Below are 19058 nucleotides of genomic sequence, written 5' to 3'. Positions count from 1 at the left end.
CCTTTGAAGCCCAGGAGGACATAATTCCTGTCCACTTGAGAACAGAATTATAGTCTTCAACCAGAAAGTTAGTCAACTGATCCCAGGTTTCCAAATTAACCAACAAGTATACAAGTAGGGCACAATTCTAAAGAAAATGTACAGGGGCACCGGGGTGGGTCAGTCAGTTAAGTGGCCAACTCTTGATTTTAGCTCAGGTCATGATCTCAGTGTCCTAGGATTGAGCCCCATATGTCTGGCCCCATGTTCAGGAGTGTCCTCGGGGATTCTCTCTCTCTCTCTCCCTCTGCCCCTCCCCATGCTCATGCGTGCTCTCTCTCTCAAATAAATAAATAAATCTTAAAAAAAAAAAGAAAATGTACAAATGGACATCGGGTATCCCAGATTGGAATAAACAAAGAGCAAAGAGCAAACTTAAGTATGTGCTTAGGGTACCAAAAATGCCAAAAGAGGTTATAAGTAGTTATTAGGGGGGTAAAAGTAGACTTTAGTGAACTTCATTACCCTGATTTTATGAATCATATGGAAAAAATTGGGGGGGGTGCACCGGGGTGGCTCAGTCAGTTAAGTGCCTGCCTTTGGCTCAGGTCGCAATCCTGGAATCCTGGGATTGAGCTCCGCATCAGGCTCCCTGCTCATCAGTCTGCTTTTCCCTCTCCCTCTCCCTCTGCCCCTCACCCTGCTCATGCTCTCTCTCAAATTAATAAATAAAATTTTAAAAAAATGTTTTTGAAATACATATATGAGAGATTGAGGGATGGGGAAGGCATCATAACCTCTTTGGTGGTTGGGGTCACTAAAGGCAATCAACCCTTTATATCTCAAAAGAGAACGATTTGACATAATATACAATTGATTAGGCAGAATCCCCCAAAAAGTCTTTGTGACAAATATTGGAAACTTTTAATTCAGTTCATAAAATGGTTTGAGTCAACAATAGCCTATTTCTAAGTTATTGTCCTTGTGTGACTCAGTGTTTCAACTATGGGTTATTTAAGCTGAGGTTTCAATAGAGATTGTAGACATACTTCAGTAGATGTTTATTGAATGCATAAATTAATGAATGAACTAGAAGCAATAAACCTGGATTCAAAACTCACTTTTTTTTTTCATTTCTAATCTGTGACCTTGGATCACTTACCTTGAGCTTAGGTTTCTACAGCCATAAAATGAAACTTATATGCTATATATACTTTATGGAGTTCTTAGGATGATCAAATGAGATAATATAGTAAGATCATCTCATTAAGGTAGTTAAATCTCTTATTTGGGCATGGGAGAATTAGAAATAAGACACCTATTTGAGGAATTGTATTAAAATCCTTTATAACATTCCCATAATCATTCATTCATCAAAGAGATATAGACTACCACAGGCATGGTATTAGGTACAGAGATACTTTTGTGATAAAGCCTCAGGAAATAAGACGTTTTACGTCCATTTTGACAGAGTCTACAAACTATGTAGTCTTTGATATAGCCTACAATTTATTGTACTTTCAACCTTACCATCTCTCCGTGGGGCCCTTCCATCTTTGAGAATAAGAGAGGAGGTAAGAGTGTCTGTTTTACAAATTGCCTAGTGATTTTCAAAAATCAGAGTTTAATGGTTTGGTTTTTTTTAGAGTCATGAAATAGATGCGAATGTCAACACTGCCCAACCAAAATGTTACCCCCTCCATGACCTCACAACCAAAATGTCATCCCCTTCATGGCTTCACAACCAAAATGTCACCTCCTCTTGAAGGCACCCTCTTTCTCTCTGGTCTCTAAGACTTCACAAATGCTTTTCCATCTGTCTGGATCACTGTCTCCTGGCCTCCCTGCTCCAGCTCTCTTGGCTCCTAATCTAACCTTTGGCACTCTCTTCAGTCATTCCCTACCCTGAACAGCTTCTCCATCCTCACTCCTCCCTCCTGCCCCCAGTCTGGATAGGTGCTTTTCTCATCCTTAGGGTAGGGTATTTAATGAAATCAAGTTTGGTTTTTTTTCTTTACTGGAAAGACATCATCTCAAACGTGTTAGTGGAAACATTAATTCACCTATGGAGCAAATTCTTTTGCTTTGGGAGAATCACCAGAATACTTTTATAAACATAATCACCACCTATTGTTCTTAGAGAAAAATGTTAAGTGACCATTCATCTGAAAGCTAGTACTTCAAACAAACATGTTAAATGTGCCATTGATCAATGTACATTTTGCTATCTTTAGCATAAATACACCCTTGAAGAGACAGAGACAGATAGTATTTTTTTTCCTAAATATGAATTTAGTCTTATGCCTGAAAATTGGCCCCTCCTGTTGGGAGATATGAATGTCCTTTATACAAAAATTTTCTCACAGATTGGTTTAGAACAGTCTATATCAGGAGCCAGGTCTTACCTGCTCTTAACATCACACTGCAGTAAATACCCAGAATGGCCTTGTAACAGTTTGACAATGGCTGAACTGCTGGCAACCCACTCATGGAGTTTTTTTAATTGAATAACCCAGACTTTGAAGTATGTCTTTTAAACTGTTATTATCACCTTGCCTAATCTCCTAAGGCTAAAGAGTACCTGGTGGATGAGGAGGAAGGAACTGGATGTTTCCATGGTCAATCATTCCAGGGTGGAAGATGATGCAGGCCTGGAAATGGACTGGAAGAGGGCAGATTTCTTCCTAGTTATAGATAGAGGAGAGGTTTAAGAATGCCACAACACGAAGATGCGTGGGGGACCTGCCACGTCTCCAACACACAATATTAATTTATTTATATTTAATATTAATGGAAGATCCTAAGAGTAGCAAGTAACTTTTAGGGGCAGCTGATTCCCGAGGTACTTTCTGTATGGTGCTTGAGTTACCCCAAGCCCTCAGTTAAGTCTGAAGTGTTATGGTGGGTATGGCTGTGCTCTAGGAATTAAGGGAGAACTCTGTATATGTCTAGTGTGAAATGAAAAAGAGAAACAGCAGCATGGAAAGACATTTACAGGATTTCAAAAAATAAGCTGTAGGATCTGGAGCTATAACATCTAGATCAGGATGGCTGGTCTATTGATCAGCGACTACCTGGACAGACTGTAGGACATGGAAGTGTTCCTCAGGGATTTACAGAAATTATTCAGGAAGCAAATCCAGTAAAAGAACAGATTTCTCATAATTCTGAGGTCTACTGGTATTGTTTTGGGGAGTATTGATACAAAAGCACGTGCCCTTTAAAGGTTAAAAGAATTTGGATTCCATTTTCAAATTCACTTTGTCTTTTCTACAAAACCATCAGCTTGTTGATAATAAGGACTGTGCCTTCTTTATCTTTACATCATCACAGTTTCTAGAACAGTGTCTAGAACACAATAGTTGCTCAAAAATGTCTGCTGAGTTACACAAGGATAAAGTCTTTCACAACATGGTCTTCAACTTGATGATCTGACTTAAGTCAATAGTCTTATTTAAAACTGGTTATAAGAAATACACTGAAATAAAATTAGTAAGATGCCTTGATCCTCTTTATTGTAAGGCAATTGCTATAACTTTCAAGTTGGAAAATATGTTTTAAGCACAGATTCTTGCAAAAAAATCTGTGCAATCATATTGCTAGATAATCAGGAAATCAGAGGTGACCTGAAGGCCATGTACTTCCTTCACTTTACGCATGAGGAAATCAAAGCCTCAAGTAATAAAGTAACTTGCCCAATGTCACACACCTCACAAATTATGGAGTAAGGGCTAGAATGTACCTGTTCTGATTCATTACTCTTCTTAGTACCACATCATATGCTTCTACTAAATCCCACCATGCATAGGTTCATGTTACTCTGAAACAATGGTTGGTAGAGAGATTTTTTTTTTTACCATCATACTTTGCTTAATCTTATGAGCATTGCCGATCCTTAAAAGTCTGCAAAAAGACCTATGCTGGGGTCCCACCCTAAGCTAGCAGGACTTAAGCATTGGTATTTTTTTTTTAAATTGCCCAAATGATTCTAATTGCAGCTCATATTAAAAATCATTGCCCTAAAATAGTTTTATTCAATGTCCTTATCCATTTTCCAATCCTTTTGTCCAACTCTCCCAATTTCTCCCTCATGCCCCACTCTGTGAATAACTAGGAGACACAGAATGCCGAACCCTCATTTTGAGTTTCACTACTGACTGGTGGGAACTTCCTAAATTAGTGAAGTTCAATGCAAAAACTATTTAATTTTACATTAAACACAAAAGACATCACCACTTGTGTGGGACAACACAGTATTGCATTATTTTAGAGAACAGGCTTCCGTAGAATCATGACCAGCAAGAAACATATAATTCATATTTCAGTCACCAGGGAAATCTTTACCTATAGATATATGTCCTCTTTGTTAAAAGTCTTCAAGGAGAAGTATCCCATATTTTCCTTTACCATTCTTAGCCAGGCTGCTAAGAATGTTTTTTATTTAACCAATTTTAGCTGCTGTCTTCAGTGGCAATGAAGAACAGTGAATAGATTGCCTGTTTACTTATCTTTTGTTTAGTTGTGGACTCATGAATTCACAACTTAGCCTTTTTCCCTTCAGGCTAATAATAAAATAACTTATCCTGTCATTATGGCCTAAATTTTTCAACCATTTAAATTTTTCATTCCTCTTCTCTGAACATAATCAGACCACTGTATGATAAAGTATTTATCTGTGCTTTAACATATCATTTGAAGATGAAAAATGCAATGAGGCCATCATTTTTAAAAAGATTTATTTATTTGAGAAAGAGAGAGTGATATAAGGGGGGGAGGGACAGAGGGTGAGAATCTCAAGAAGACTCCCCCCCTGAGCTTGGAGCCTGACAGGTGGGGGGCTCAATTTCACAACCCATGAGATCATGACCTGAGCTGAAACCAAGAGTCCAATGCTTAACCCACTGAGCCACCAGGTGCCCCTAGCAATGAGGTCGTCATTTTTAAGTATTATTACATTCATACCCCAGTACTTTCCATTTTTTCCCTTATTTTTCAGTTTTAAGACACAAAATATAGTCACCAGGTCATGAATCATAATTACCTTGCCTTGTATCTGAAAGCAGAATGCAAACATAATGCTTTCTTCCTTTGGTAATGTCTATAATTTACACATAGCATTAATAAGGCTCCGGGTATAATTCAAATGTACAGATTGCACTCAGAATGCCATAAACATAAGCTTTTCTCAGAGCAAACTGTCACTGAAGCACCAACTCAGATAAGAGAATTAGTCATTAACTCTTCAGGCAGCCTTTACATTTTCTTTATGGAATATTTTCTGTGCCCGTCGAAATATTGTGCCATTTTTACCAACTAGTTAAGATTTCATTGTATAAACAGTAGCTGAATATATTCATGTCAAAGATAATCATTCCTTTAAAAGGTTTCTTTGTCAGGTATTCATTAAAGTAGGTTTCACTTCAAAATGATAGTCACTAATATAGGGCAAACATCTTACCCATTTGGCAGGTTTTTTAAAAATAATTTAATTTTATTAGCACTGTATCACATCCTCAGCCTATATTAGGTCTCCTATATTAACAGAACAAAGATCTGTTTTATGAATGCACACAACTGGTGGGCATACAAAGTGAAATCTGTGTATCATATAAAAACCACAAAACAGGAAACCACAAAAGAGATGAAGCTCATGGGTATATCAGAAATTAATTATTGGACATATCTATTTGCACTACTGCTATACTTTGTAAGCAGTGCTTCCACCTTCTTATATTGGTCTTCAGAAATTCATTTTTGCGATAAATTCCTAAATAAAAGCTTCTCCCCAGCTGATGTTTACCACTCCAGGCTGCATGAAGCACTGGCATTTTGCTTCAAGACAGGAGGTAACAGGAATAAATACAGTGCCAGCTACATTTCCTCCAGATCAGATATGTGAATGTTATGAGCATTGTAATGGGTAGCGTGGGTGACACAGAATTTCACAGAAGCGCCTACACAAAGAGCAGCCCTTCTTCAGAAGGCACAGCAGACACCATTTTGTCTCATTCCAAAACAGTTCACAATCTTCTCCAGTTTTTCAATTGAAGGTTTCAGATACAGTTTTTTATCTAAACCTGATATAATATGATGAATTTTAGGAGGGCAATTTGATTTCTAGACATTAAGAGAGGGAATAGAAAGGTACAAGAACTGAGGTCACGGCTTGTAAATATATCTGAATTCTCTGAAGGAGTAAAGTGAGAATAGCCTTTATGCACAGTCACATGGACACTGATAATCATTAAATTAAAGCCAGCATGAAAAATAAACATCCATTCTCCGATTACTTCATAGGAGGGACCCATATTTGCCTGGGGGCGTGATTACCGGGATTGGGGAGGGGAGTTCGGGTGGGAGTAAATGATGAATCCCACTCTGTGTTTCTGTGGAGATATGTGAGAAACCAGGTGTGGACTGCTGTGTAGGAAGCCCCACCCTGTGAGCGGACCCACTGGGACTGTGGCCTAACTGTGAATGCAGCACTGTAGTTGTTTATCAGGGGATTATAGGTGATCAGTGGCTTTGTGTGTTTTTGTTTGGGGGTGGGGAGAGGTTGTTGTTGTTTTGTTGTTTTGTTGGCAAGCCAAAGCATATATCTAAGTCAAAGTTGGCTTTCAACATTGTAACTTGACATTTTCCCAAATTTAGTGTCACCCCTTAAACCATTTTGGGGTGTATCTTTTAGACTTCCCTCCAACCCCAGCAGCACATTCTTTTCTATATCCTGAGTACTATCCGTCTTCATCCTTTGAGGGAAGATTTTATTTTATTCTATTTAATTTTATGTATGTGTTATGTATGTATTTGTTATACACATAAAATTTACCATTTTAAAGTGTACAATTCAGTGGCACTTAGTACATTCACAATGTTGTACAATGATCACCACAATCTAGTTCAAGAAATTTTTCATCATTCTATGGTTTTTTTTTTTTGCATTTTCATATTGAAATTTTTTGTTTTGTTTTGTTTTGTTTTCAAATTTTTATTTAAATTCGAGTTAAGATGTAGTGTAATATTGGTTTCAGGAGTAGAATTTAGTGATTCATCATTTACATATAACACCCAGTGCTCATCACAACGAGTGCCCTCCTTAATACCCATCACCCATTTAGCCCATCCCCCACCCAACATTTTCATCATTCTAAAAAGAAAGCCCCTACTCATTAAATAGTCACTCTACATTACCCTCTCCCCCGGCCCTTGACAACCAGTAGTCTGCTTTCTATCTCTATGGATTTACCTATTCTGGATATTTCATATAAATGGAACCATATAATATGTGTCCTTTTGTGTCTGACTTCTTTCACTTACAATGCTTTCCAGGATCATCTATGTTGTATCTGTATCTATTTTGAAGCAGCAGGAAGTCATATGGAACCTAATCTGCTTAATAAGCTAGATATATATTATTTGAAAAAAGTTTAAGTGATATTATAAAGTAATGATATTAATTTTCCTATGTGTCTCATGTTTTGTTTTTATGCCTTTGAGTATGTAGGTTCTAGCTACACTAAAAAAATACACACAACGGAGTAAACATGACAATACATTATTACCTATACTCCAGTATAAGTCTTGCTTGGTTATTGTCAAGTAGACTTTTACAAGGTTCTCTTTGCAGGAGGCAGGGGTTGGCTAAAGAATGTTACACTGAAGATGTTATACTGGAACTATGACACCTCCCAAATGAATAATGTGAGGTATGTATCTATAAATCACATCTCAGAGGCAAAGCATTCAAATTAGGCTTTTGTAGTCTTTGTAACATCCCTTCTGTTTAATTGTTCCCTTCTCTAGGTCTCCTACAAAGGTGAAGTATCTAGTTAATAAAAAAATATTTACTCTAAAATATTTATGACTTAATGAACTTAGAAACTAATGGAGACATACTTGCTTAATTCTATAAATTTTTTTATTATGTTCAGTTAGCCACCATATAGTACATCATTAGTTTTTGATGTAGTGTTCAATGATTCATTAGTTGCGTATAACACCCAGTGTTCATCACAACACGTGGCTTCCTTAATACCCATCACCCAGCTACCCCATCCCCCCACCCCCCTCCCCTCTGAGACCCTCAGTTTGTTTCCTGGAGTCCATAGTCTCTCATGGTTTGCCTCCTTCTCTGATTTCCCCCCTTCAGTGTTCCCTCCCTTTCCCTAGTGTCCTCCGTGCTATTCCTTATGTTCCATACGTGAGTGAAACCATATGATAATTGTCTTTCTCTGCTCGACTTATTTCACTTAGCATAATCCCCTCCAGTTCTGTCCATGTCAGTGCAAATGGTGGGTATTCATCCTTTCTGATGGCTGAGTGATATTCCATTGTATATATGTTCAATAAATGGTGCTGGGAAAATTGGACAGCTACATACAGAAGAATGAAACTAGACCATTCTCTTACACCATACACAAAGATAAACTTAATTCTATAAAATTAATTGCCTTTTGAGCAAGAAAGTAGAGAAAAATATTAAGAGAAAGATCTTTCCTAGTCCCCTCAAATCATACCACATGGACCAGTGTGGTCCTCAAACTTCTATGTGTCTAAGAATCACTGGGATATTCGTAAAAAATATAAATTCCTAGGCCCCAGCGATTCTGATTCAATCTGAGTAAGGATCAGAAATCTACACTTTTTTTAAGATTTATTTATTTGAGAGAGTGTGTGCACAAGCAGGGGGAGGGGCAGAGGGATAGGGAGAATCTCAAGCAGACTTCCCACAGAGCAGGGAGCCCAAGGCAGTGCTTGATCTCATGACCCTGAGATCATGACCTGAGTCAAAACCAAGTGTAGGACGGTCGCTCAACCGACTGAGCCACCCAGGCGTCCCAGAAATCTATACTTGTGATAGATTTAGGGCTTGTTAAAACACATTTCTGGACCCTATTCCCGGAGGTTTTTGATTTAGTGGGTCTGGAGTGGCACCTGAGAATTTACCTAACAAGACCCCAGGTGATGTTCGTGCTGCAGGTTGGGGACCACATTTTGTGAACCACGTCTTTGATGATTCTAAAATAACTGTGCCTTGGCACACCGGCAGACATATTGATAAACTAATCACACTTCTGTAAATCAGGCTAAGCTGTGTGGCAGCCTGTGATAACATAGCATGACTTTCACAATGATGGAATAAAGTAAAGCTCTGTCCCTAGCTGGGAAGCATCAATACGTTTCACAAACAATTTTAATAGGGTACTATTTTAATATAAAAAATCAGTTAAGGACCAAAAACCAATGCCTGCAAAATAATATTTTCTTTTGATGTTCAGGTGTGCATATAGAAATTTTAAAATTATTGTTGTAGATTTCATTTAAAATAATACATTAAGGAGGGCACATGTTCCGATGAGCACTGGGTGTTATATGCAACTAATGAATCGTTGAACATTACATCAAAAACTAATGATGTACTATATATTGGCTAACCGAACATAATAAGAAAACTTGGAAAATAAAAAAATTAAAAAAAGAAACTAGAATTTTCTAAAAATGTAAAAAAATAAAATAAACAATACATAAAAAACTACCTGAAACTCTAAGAAAGTCACTGTTTAATGGCTTTGGGCGGGTTTCAATTAGAAAACTGATTCAGGAGTACAGCCTACTGGATGTTTTTGATATTGCAAAGGAAAAAATTTTCAAAGTTTTAGCATTTAATATCTTTTTTATGTATTAATTTCTTTTTATGTTTCTTTATAAGCATGGTATAACGGAAATGTCATGAACTTTGGAGGGTTCAAGATCTTCCTTTGCTTTGTGAGCTTCTTTGCTATGTTATGTCACCTTGAGCAAGTTACTCAAGCTTTATGTTCCTACTCTGTATAACAGGGTAACATAATAACTACCACAGCAGAACAGTTGTACCAATCAGTGGAATAAAACTTTTAAATTCCCAGTACAATGCTGGACTTGTTTTGGAACCTATGACCTTTATACAGATCCATGTATACATGCGCACATATACATCACCAAACAGAAAAGATTTTTAAAAAACCACTTTCTAATTTTTCTGTATAAGATCCCCAAATTTAATTCTGCTTCAAAGCAACAACATTTACCAGAACATGTGGGGACTCCACATTAGTACTCCTCTGCATTTTGATTTCTGACAGTTCTACGCATTAATGAAGTAGGGAAGACTAGGCCCTGGTAAAGTCACATTATTTTTACTGGTATTAAAACTTAATAATGAAGTGAAGCATTCCAGATAAATAATTTCCTGTAAATAAGTTTTTTTTAAAAGATTTTATTTATTTATTTGACAGAGAGAGGCACAGCAAGAGAGGGAACACAAGGAGCAGGAGTGGGAGAGGGAGAAGCAGGCTTCCTGAGCAGGGAGCCCGATGCAGGGCTTGATCCCAGGACCCTGGGATCATGACATGAGCTGAAGGCAGATGCTTAACAACTGAGCCACCCAGGAGCCCTGTAAATGTTATTTAAGTAGAATCCATTCTCAGTGACTTCAGTCAATTAATTCTTTGATGTTTTCCCTAGGGGAGGACATTTGTAAGCTGCTTCTTACCTAAGATAAGCAGTAGGAAATGACATCACATTGATGTCAAGGCCCAAAATGTGATGTCTCCAGATCCTAGTTGTGCTTAGGAACTCACCACATTTTGAGGCCCCCACATCTCCCTTTTGATTCATAGAGTGTCCATGGTGATCTCATGTGTGCTTGGGAACTGGTCCATGCATATTTTCTGCTGTAGCCTCCTGGTCAAGAAATCCGGAGATATGATTTGGTGACCTACAGTAGGGCTCCAGAATGTTTATTAAAACAAGTGATCCAGGAGATTCTGATGAAAGGTATCCAGAGGTTATACAATGTAGAAAGAAATCGTACATTGGGAGCATTGTCCTAGGAACCAGCAAGAGTTGGTTTTCTGCTCCTGCTTGCTGTAATTATTGGAATAGAATCAAGCAGTACTTCTACATTCAATAAGAACTTTCATTAGCTAGGCAGAATATCAGTTATGATTACCAGGGGGCACTGTGGTTCAAGTTAAGTGTCCTTTTGATTCTAGTGTTGCAAACTACCATGATTTATGAGGCCCTTGTTGTAGTAAAAGACAATTATTGAAAGTGATACTATTCTTGCCTCCTTACCTGCTGCCCCAGTATTAGAGTCAGATTGTTTAAGCTAGCTCAAGGTCCAGCACAGAGTGTGGCACAAAGAAGGCATTCAGGAAATAAGTGTTGAATGAATCCCTGTGGTGCCATAGTACCAGTTACATCAAAGATTGGGGTTTATTTGGAAGATATATATACTTGGCTCGGTATTCAAGATCAAGCAGTCTTTCCAAGCTTTGAGTTCCTTTCCAATGTAGCTCTACTCCAGATAACTCAGGGATTTGGGGAAGTTTGAGTCCTGGTGTGCCCAGAAAAGACTAGCTACATAAGATGGCTCTAGCTCCCCATCATTCACTTACGGCAGCTTATCAAAAATCACATTCCTTCAACATTTTTAAAATAGACTTAGACTAGGGCTTGTATGAAGTTTACATGAAGAGGAAATTAATTGGGACTCAATGTTTTGAATAATTATATGGGGATTAGACAGGTTCTATTATTAAAGTTCAAGTGTTAGACAAGTAAGTAGGATTTCTTTTAACCCCGGGTAATACTTGTTAGTGTTCTTTTTAAAAATTAATTAATTTTTTAAAAAGACTATTTATTTATTTATTTATTTGGCAGAGAGTGACACAGCGAGAGAGGGAACATAAGCAGGGGGAGTGGGAGAGGGAGAAGCAGGCTTCCTGCTGAGCAAGGAGCCCGATGTGGGACTCGATCTCAGGACCCTGAGATCATGACCTGAGCCAAAGGCAGATGCTTAATGACTGAGCCACCCAGGCGCCCCAGTAATTGTTAATGTTCTTAAAGTAATGTGGCTTTACTTACACAGGTCACATGATAGTTCCCTCTTACTTCTAATCAGTAAATATGGATTCCTTCACTTTTGATTGCTCTGTAAAATCTGTAACTGGTAGATGACAGTGCCTTGTCTACCAGGGTCACAATAATATAGAATTACTAACTTTTATTTTCTTCCCCAAGTCAGGAATCTCTGAGATTGATATCACTAAGATAAACCCTGAATTGAGCTCTCTAAGAACCCATATGGGAAAAGCCTGGAAAAATGAAAAAGGAACAAAAAAATAGCTTGATGAAAAAAGAATGATTTTAATTTGTTTAAAATGACTTTAATAAACTCTCACTGTATTCTCCTATTTACTATGAATTTTAAACCACATGCATTTATGACTGCTTTAAGACAGATCATTGTTAAGGAAGAAACAATTACAAAGATATTACTTATAGAGTATTTGCTTCTAATAGAAAATACTCAGAATCAGGAAACCATAGAAATAGAAACTCCTTTTTGTTGAGTCTACCAATGAGAATTAGGTATTATATTATTCTAGGTTCTTCCTATGCCATCTAGTGGGAGATTCAAATGGTTTTATCTGAGTTTTGTGTGGATTATTTACCATCATTTCTTTCAACATTTAATTTGTAGCAAATCAACCACATTATACCTAGTAAATGATACATGTCAAATTATAGGTTTTCTGAAAATGAAACTAAAGCAGATAAAGCAGAGTGTAGACCTGCCTTATGTTACAAATAACTTTATGATAGAATACGCTCAAGTGTCCAGCTCACACCACTAATGACACTAATGAGAGATTCCATGGTTAAAATACAGGCCATTACTGCTGTTGGTAAATCATTTTATTATGGTATGATGACACATACTGATTTATTCAGCCAAGAATATCCTCAGAACACAATTCCTAGTTGTAAATAGAATATAATGTCTTTTCATATGCTGTTTCCTGTCTTTCCTCTCTTCAGCCCTTCCCCCTTCTCTGCATGATGAAATCGTATCCATCTTTCAATGAATGAATGGATGGATGGATGGATGGATGGATGGATGGATGGATGGATGTGTAGAGTCATCACTACTGCTCGTTTCTCTCACTCAGTTGGTTGCAGAAGCCACTCATATTCAATTGCCAGTGACTGGGCTGGAAACAGATGGAGAATTATGGAGTATGTGTGAAGGCATGGGTGGGAGAGTACGAACTGATGGATCAGCAGGAATAGCTTTTCAAGGGATATGTAATGAACTTCTCCTTTCTGTACCTTCTCCTTTCACCCTCAGTCCCCTTCTCCCCTAAGACTGAAGAGACAAAAAACTGAAGAGACATCTCACAGTTGGGGACTTGGCTTAGTTCCACTGATGCATGCTTATGGGTGGCAGTGAGAGTCACAGAAAACTCAAGTGCTAATAGTGACGGTTCGGATGGAAGTGAAGGAAAAAGTACTTGCCCTAAACCATAATGCATATTCATAGGCAAAGCGTATCTCTTGAGTCCAGCTCCAGCTACCTAACCTTTCTGGGGGTTCTCTTTTACTTGCCCCAAATAGACACTTGGGCTCCTCCTATGACCATGTTCGAAAGGAAATAACCACCTCTCCTGAGACCCAAGGGGAGAATCATCAATGGTTGACCACTCTAGCCTGACAGAGCAAGTTCATCTCCAGCCCCTATAGCACTTATAGAGCCCTGCCCTGGAGACACTGTGACTCTGAGTGGACCCACGTTAGAGGGCACAGAGAGAAAAGGAAGCAATAGACATAATCTCACCAGAATTATATGGTTGTAAAGTGTGTTGTAACCATACTCCAAATCAAGGTCAGCCCAGAACTACAAAAACTTGTGATTAATATCATCACCTTTACTTCCTAATTGCAGGCTTAAAATATAAAATCCTTCTCTATCTGTCCTCCAACTTGGTTAAGAATGAGAAAAGCAACTTAAACCCATTTGAGGTTTAAATTGCCATTTTTCATGTTTATGAGTTTCATTTTATCAGACGTTCAGGCTGAGAGAGTGTAGGCCAAGTTTTTTTTCTGAACATTAATATGTGAAGTACATGTAGGATCTGTAGCATATGGATGAGGCCACAGGTAGTGAATAATGTGGTCTAAGGGCCACAGCTAAGAGACCATTGAGGACAAATGGAGCTAACTGGGAGAACTGCAATTAAGGGAGGATTTTGAGAGTTCTGGTCTCTATCTCAGAAAATAGCATCACTGTTTTTTCAGTGAGTTCAAGCCAAACATCTTGCAGTCCTTGGTTTCTCTCTCCTGTCTCACTCAACATCCAGTGCATTCACACATCTTGCGAGTTTCATAAAAATTTTTTTCCCAAGTATATCTAATATGTCTACTTCATACCACTCCAATGCCACCAACCTAATCTAAGCCAACATCATTCCCATTAGAACCACCTAACTGGTTTCCCTGCTCCCACCCTTGCTGCCACCCCCAGCACCTCTAGACTATTGTCCACACAGTAGCCAACATGATCTCAGCAAAGCATAAGTCATATGACTTGCATCATTTAAGGTAACAGTAGCTACTATAATAAAGAAACCCCCATATTTGGGTAATGTGGATTTTACTTCTCACTTGCCTCATAGTCCCATATAGGGGATTCTTTGTCAGGGCCACGCAAGCACAGGTCAAAACTATCTTCAATACATGAAGTTAACATCCATCTAGCTGATAGAAGTGGAAAGAAAACGTGAGGCAGACACATCTGTTCCTCTGATACTTTTGCCCAAGAGAGACACATAAGTCACTCCTGCTCACATTCCAATTGCAAGAATTCATCCATGGCTTCTCTTGATGCAAGGAGATGCCCTGACTGGGCAGCTGCTCCCCTAAAACAACTCCACTGCTTTATAACTCTTTTTTTTTTTTAAAGATTTTATTTATTTATTTGAGAGAGAGAGTGAGACAGAGAGAGCACATGAGAGGGGGGAGGGTCAGAGGGAGAAGCAGACTCCCTGCTGAGCAGGGAGCCTGATGCAGGACTCGATCCTGGGACTCCAGGATCATGACCTGAGCCGAAGGCAGTCGCTTAACCAGTAGCCACCCAGGCGCCCCTCCACTGCTCTATAACTCTTAAGTGGGCAGCTGCCATCTGTTAAAAGGCAAGGCAGAGCTTATTTGTCTGCTTACAACTGTCCTAGAGCTTCCTGTCTAACCATATCCGAAGCTTCCAGATCCTCATGATCTGACCCCTTCTACCTCACTGGTCTCACTGTGCTCCAGCTCCCAGGCCTTTATTCTGATCCTTGCTTATTGCCAACTCAGCATTTTCTGTTCTCTTTGTCTAGAAGAGTCTTTCATTAGATCTTCATATAACTGATTCTTTTTCATCATTTACACAGATATGTGGTGTGACCCAGGAATGTGTACTTTAAATGGCACCCTAGGTGACTCTGATGCAGATGATCAATGGCCCAAATTCTGAGAAACACTGGGACAATGGTTGACAGTATGGAATCTGAAAACAGAGATACCTAGTTCAAACACTACTGAGACCCTTACACCGTGTCTATAACTTTGGGCCATTTACTCAGGTCAAATTAAGTGCATAGCATGGAATCTGGCACATAGTATGTGGCACAAAGGAGTGGCGATAGATGCATCATGCAGTTTTAGAAAAAGTAGGGATAGAATTAGACAACTGGAGATTTGAGCAAGTGAATCTTTTTTTTTTTTTTTGAGCAAGTGAATCTTAAATAAGGAAGTGATGTGACTCTTGGAAAACAGTTTGGATGTGCTTTGTGGGGTTAGGGAAGGCCACTACAGAGTCTTAAGGAGTGGAGTGATGTCTGATGAGTGGTTTGAGATGCCCATGTTTACAGTCACTCTGAGCAGTGATTAAAGAAGGTTAGATTTGGAGGGGAGAACCTGACCGAGAGACGTAACAGTACTCTGGATAAAAGAAGATCCTATTGTATGGACTGAACAGAGAAATGGATCAAAGAGAGGAGAAAACTGAAAGAAACAGCAAAAGAGGTTGGCAACATGAAAACTGAGGAGAAAAGATGGAAGAAAATCTGTGTAACCTCAGTATGGGCACAGCCTAATCTAATAGGAGGGCAGTGATTTCTAGCCTAGATTATACCCAGGAGAAAAAAAGACTAAGGAGCTTCAATAGACACAGAAAGGGGTACAATACAATCCTCAAAGCTAATGATCCCATAGAAGCCAGAGTTCAGCGGCCAAGCTTTTGAAGAAGTCATGCTAGTCACAGCTGAAGGGAAAACTGGTGCATCGGTGAGGCATCAAGTCAGAAATTGCAATAACAACATTGGAAATTGTCTTTTGACTTTTCCATGAAGTTGCAATATCCTAGCTGAGGGGCAGTTTCTGGGGATGTGAGGGGTACAGGAGGAAGGGGAGCAAAGTTGATTAAAGAGAGTCAGAGCCCTAGATGTAGTTAGGAGGTGGATACATCTCATATAGTGTGTTCGAGGAACACTAATGTGAAGGAGAGAAATGAAGCAGCAACCAAAAGGGGGCAAGGGGTGAACTCTGATCCCTTGATGCCTGTTTGCTGGTACATAGGAGTCATTCTTTTATCCACAGATACAACCTGCACATGTGCTCATTCTCTCTCATGCGTAAACTTTCCACTGTTAACATACAAAATCCCTTTGACTCACCATACCAAAGCCTTTCACATGCCTACATTATAAACTGACTGCTGACCTAGTTTGAGTATAATGAAAATTCCATGTAGGGAGGGTGGATATAGGTTTTGTGAGGGCTAGAGCTTGTATTACTTGGTTGATCCTTCTTAAGAAAAAGAATATAAAATATAAAATACTATGTTAGGTACCAAAAATGCATATTTATTAAGGAGAAGAAGAGGATTCATGACAAACTACCATGGCACTTTGTAAGGCCAGATCTCTCTCTTGTGATACTTTCCTGGGCAATGTACTAGAAATGCTTACAGAGAAGTACAATCTGACTTCCCTCCCCACTTAGAACACTCTACAACCCCCAGAAACTCCCAACATTCACAGAGATCCCAGCAAGGAAGGGGCACCAAAGCTTAAGCTTCAATTACTTCCCAGTGAAATTGCCTTTCAGTCTAGATGTTTCTCCTCTGCTCCAAGGTAGGGTAACTCTAATACCTAACTAAAACGAAGGACTTCTACATGTCCTCTTTTTAATAAAGTTACTCTGTGTGCTTTCTTTGGTGGTGGAGGGACTAAACATGGCCATTAGGAAAAACCCTGCAGAGAGCCGTAACCCTGAGCATGCATGATCTCAGGGAGGCTAGCAGAGGGTTGAGGCTCTAAGCTCTTCCAAGATACACTGCCACATTCCCAACAATACAAATACTGCTTAAGCACCAGCTGTACCTTAGGGAGGAATTTTGCTTCTTGTGGTTTCTTCCATTAACCTCTCCAGACTCCTTCTCTCCTCAGTTCTGTCCTGCTCTGTACCCCAGGAGGCTGACCCACACAGATGTCAGCTGGTTCCCTTCATGCCCATCTCATGGTCAGGTTTGGCACCGAGAGGCACCAGGAGAAGAAAAGTAAGGTTAGGTTATTTCTTTCCCTGGCTCTCTTGCTGCATGTTGGCTACAAACTCTCCTTTCAGGCAGTCCTGTCACACAACCACCCTCTCCAGGGTCTGGAAACAGCTCCATATCTTCCATCTTCAGGCTGGGGGTAGGTAATGTCTCCCCCATCACAAGTCCTGGGGGATGGTGCCATCCCTTGTTGGTTTCTGTAAACACTGTCCACACCTTTGTGAACAGTTCCTTTATTAAACTCTCCTCAAATTACTCAGTTTGAATGCTTATCTGTTTTCTGGTTGGACCCTGACTGATTTCATATTATAATTAACAAAGAGGGAAAAGGCCTTCAAAAACGTTTCCTTGGGGGCCCAGAATTAATAATCAGGCGAAGTAAAAAGCAGTAACTTGACACTGAACCTTCCAGCCAATAAATAGATTGTGCCAAAAGGATGGTCATAGCAAGTATGTCTGCCTTCCTGGCAGGTGGGGGTGTTGGGAAAGCAGCACCCCTAGTAAAAGATCAAAGTGCAGCATCAGAGCTGTGAGGCCCTGCGTTCACTGTCTGCAAATCACATGTTCTTCCAGGCAGAAAGGACCTTATAAGGTAAAAGAAACCATTCGATTAGCTAGTCAGGTTATTGAATATTTTCTGCTTGAATACTTGCAAAGGTGGAAAGCATTACTGTACAATAGCCCATCTTGTTACAGGGGCATGTCTAATTGTTAGAACATTATATTAAGCAAAATCTGCATCCCTTTAACTTTCCTTGGGTCTATTTCTTTCTTTTGAACAATACAGAGCTGAATGTGATCTTTCTTCCTTATGGCAGACCTACAGATATCTGAGGAGAGCTGCCCGTTCTCACCACCCTGGTGTCTTGAATGACCTCTGGTTCATCAATGCTCCAGTGAAAGTATGGTGTCCAAAAATGGACACAATACTCTGTAGAATCTTGCTTGAAATAGCCATATAACACTCAACTAGGCTTTTCTCATCATTCTTTCCCCACCCCTTAAAAAATATTTCTTTTACTTCTGGGACACATTTAAAATTAATCCTCTCTCTTAGCACCCATAGCTGCTATTTCCTTTAACTGTACTAAAATTATCTTCTCCTCTCACATCATTTCCTATTTCAAATGCCTCTTTTATAGCTACCCATGGCTTTTTCCATCATATTCAAGTTTCCTGATTTTACTGTTACTGCTTGACCCCAATCATTATTTTTACTGCTTGCTGATTTTCTTTTTCTTCTTTCTCCTCCACATCTTTGTTCCCTGTCACCTCTACTGAATATACTTCTGATTTCACACTGAACTTTGTTTGAAATGTTCAGCCCATTTTTGTCATCCTTTTCTATTTTAGAAGTCCCTTTTATATAACCACCTCATAAAACATAGAGAAAAATACACACATAGACACTAAATCCAAATGATCTTTTATCCTTCAAAGTTCATGAGCATCCTCATTTTATTTTATTTCTATTTTATTTTTAGAGATGGAGGGGGGAGGGGCGGGGGAGAGGTGGAGGGAGAGAGAGAATCTTAAGCAGCCTCCATGTATAGCATGGAGCCTGATGCAGCTCATTCCCACAACCCTGAGATCATGACTTGAGTCGAAATCAAGAGCTGGTGTTTAACTGAATGAGCCACCCAGGTGCCCCATGAGCATC

At 39.2% G+C, this 19058-nt stretch overlaps 1 protein-coding gene across 3 annotated transcripts in view; it reads right to left on the bottom strand.

The window, feature by feature from the left end:
- STAT1 (signal transducer and activator of transcription 1) overlaps window positions 1–19058 on the bottom strand; it is a 293833-nt gene that overhangs the window by 82568 nt on the left and 192207 nt on the right. The window contains exon 30 of one of the 3 annotated variants that reach the window (XR_015767856.1): window positions 2561–2663. The exons of the other annotated variants lie outside the window; for them this stretch is intronic. The gene's annotated coding sequence lies outside the window, so the exon portion shown is untranslated. The remainder of the gene's footprint in view (window positions 1–2560; window positions 2664–19058) is intronic. 3 annotated transcript variants of the gene reach the window in all.

This window comes from Eumetopias jubatus, unplaced genomic scaffold, assembly GCF_037043125.1.
Source record: "Eumetopias jubatus isolate StellerSeaLion01/CBP00866 unplaced genomic scaffold, mEumJub1_p1.0 scaffold_3, whole genome shotgun sequence".
Taxonomy (NCBI): Eukaryota; Metazoa; Chordata; class Mammalia; order Carnivora; family Otariidae; genus Eumetopias; species Eumetopias jubatus.
The sequence above is the reverse complement of the archived record's forward strand: the minus strand, read 5'-3'. Positions and strand labels throughout refer to the sequence as shown.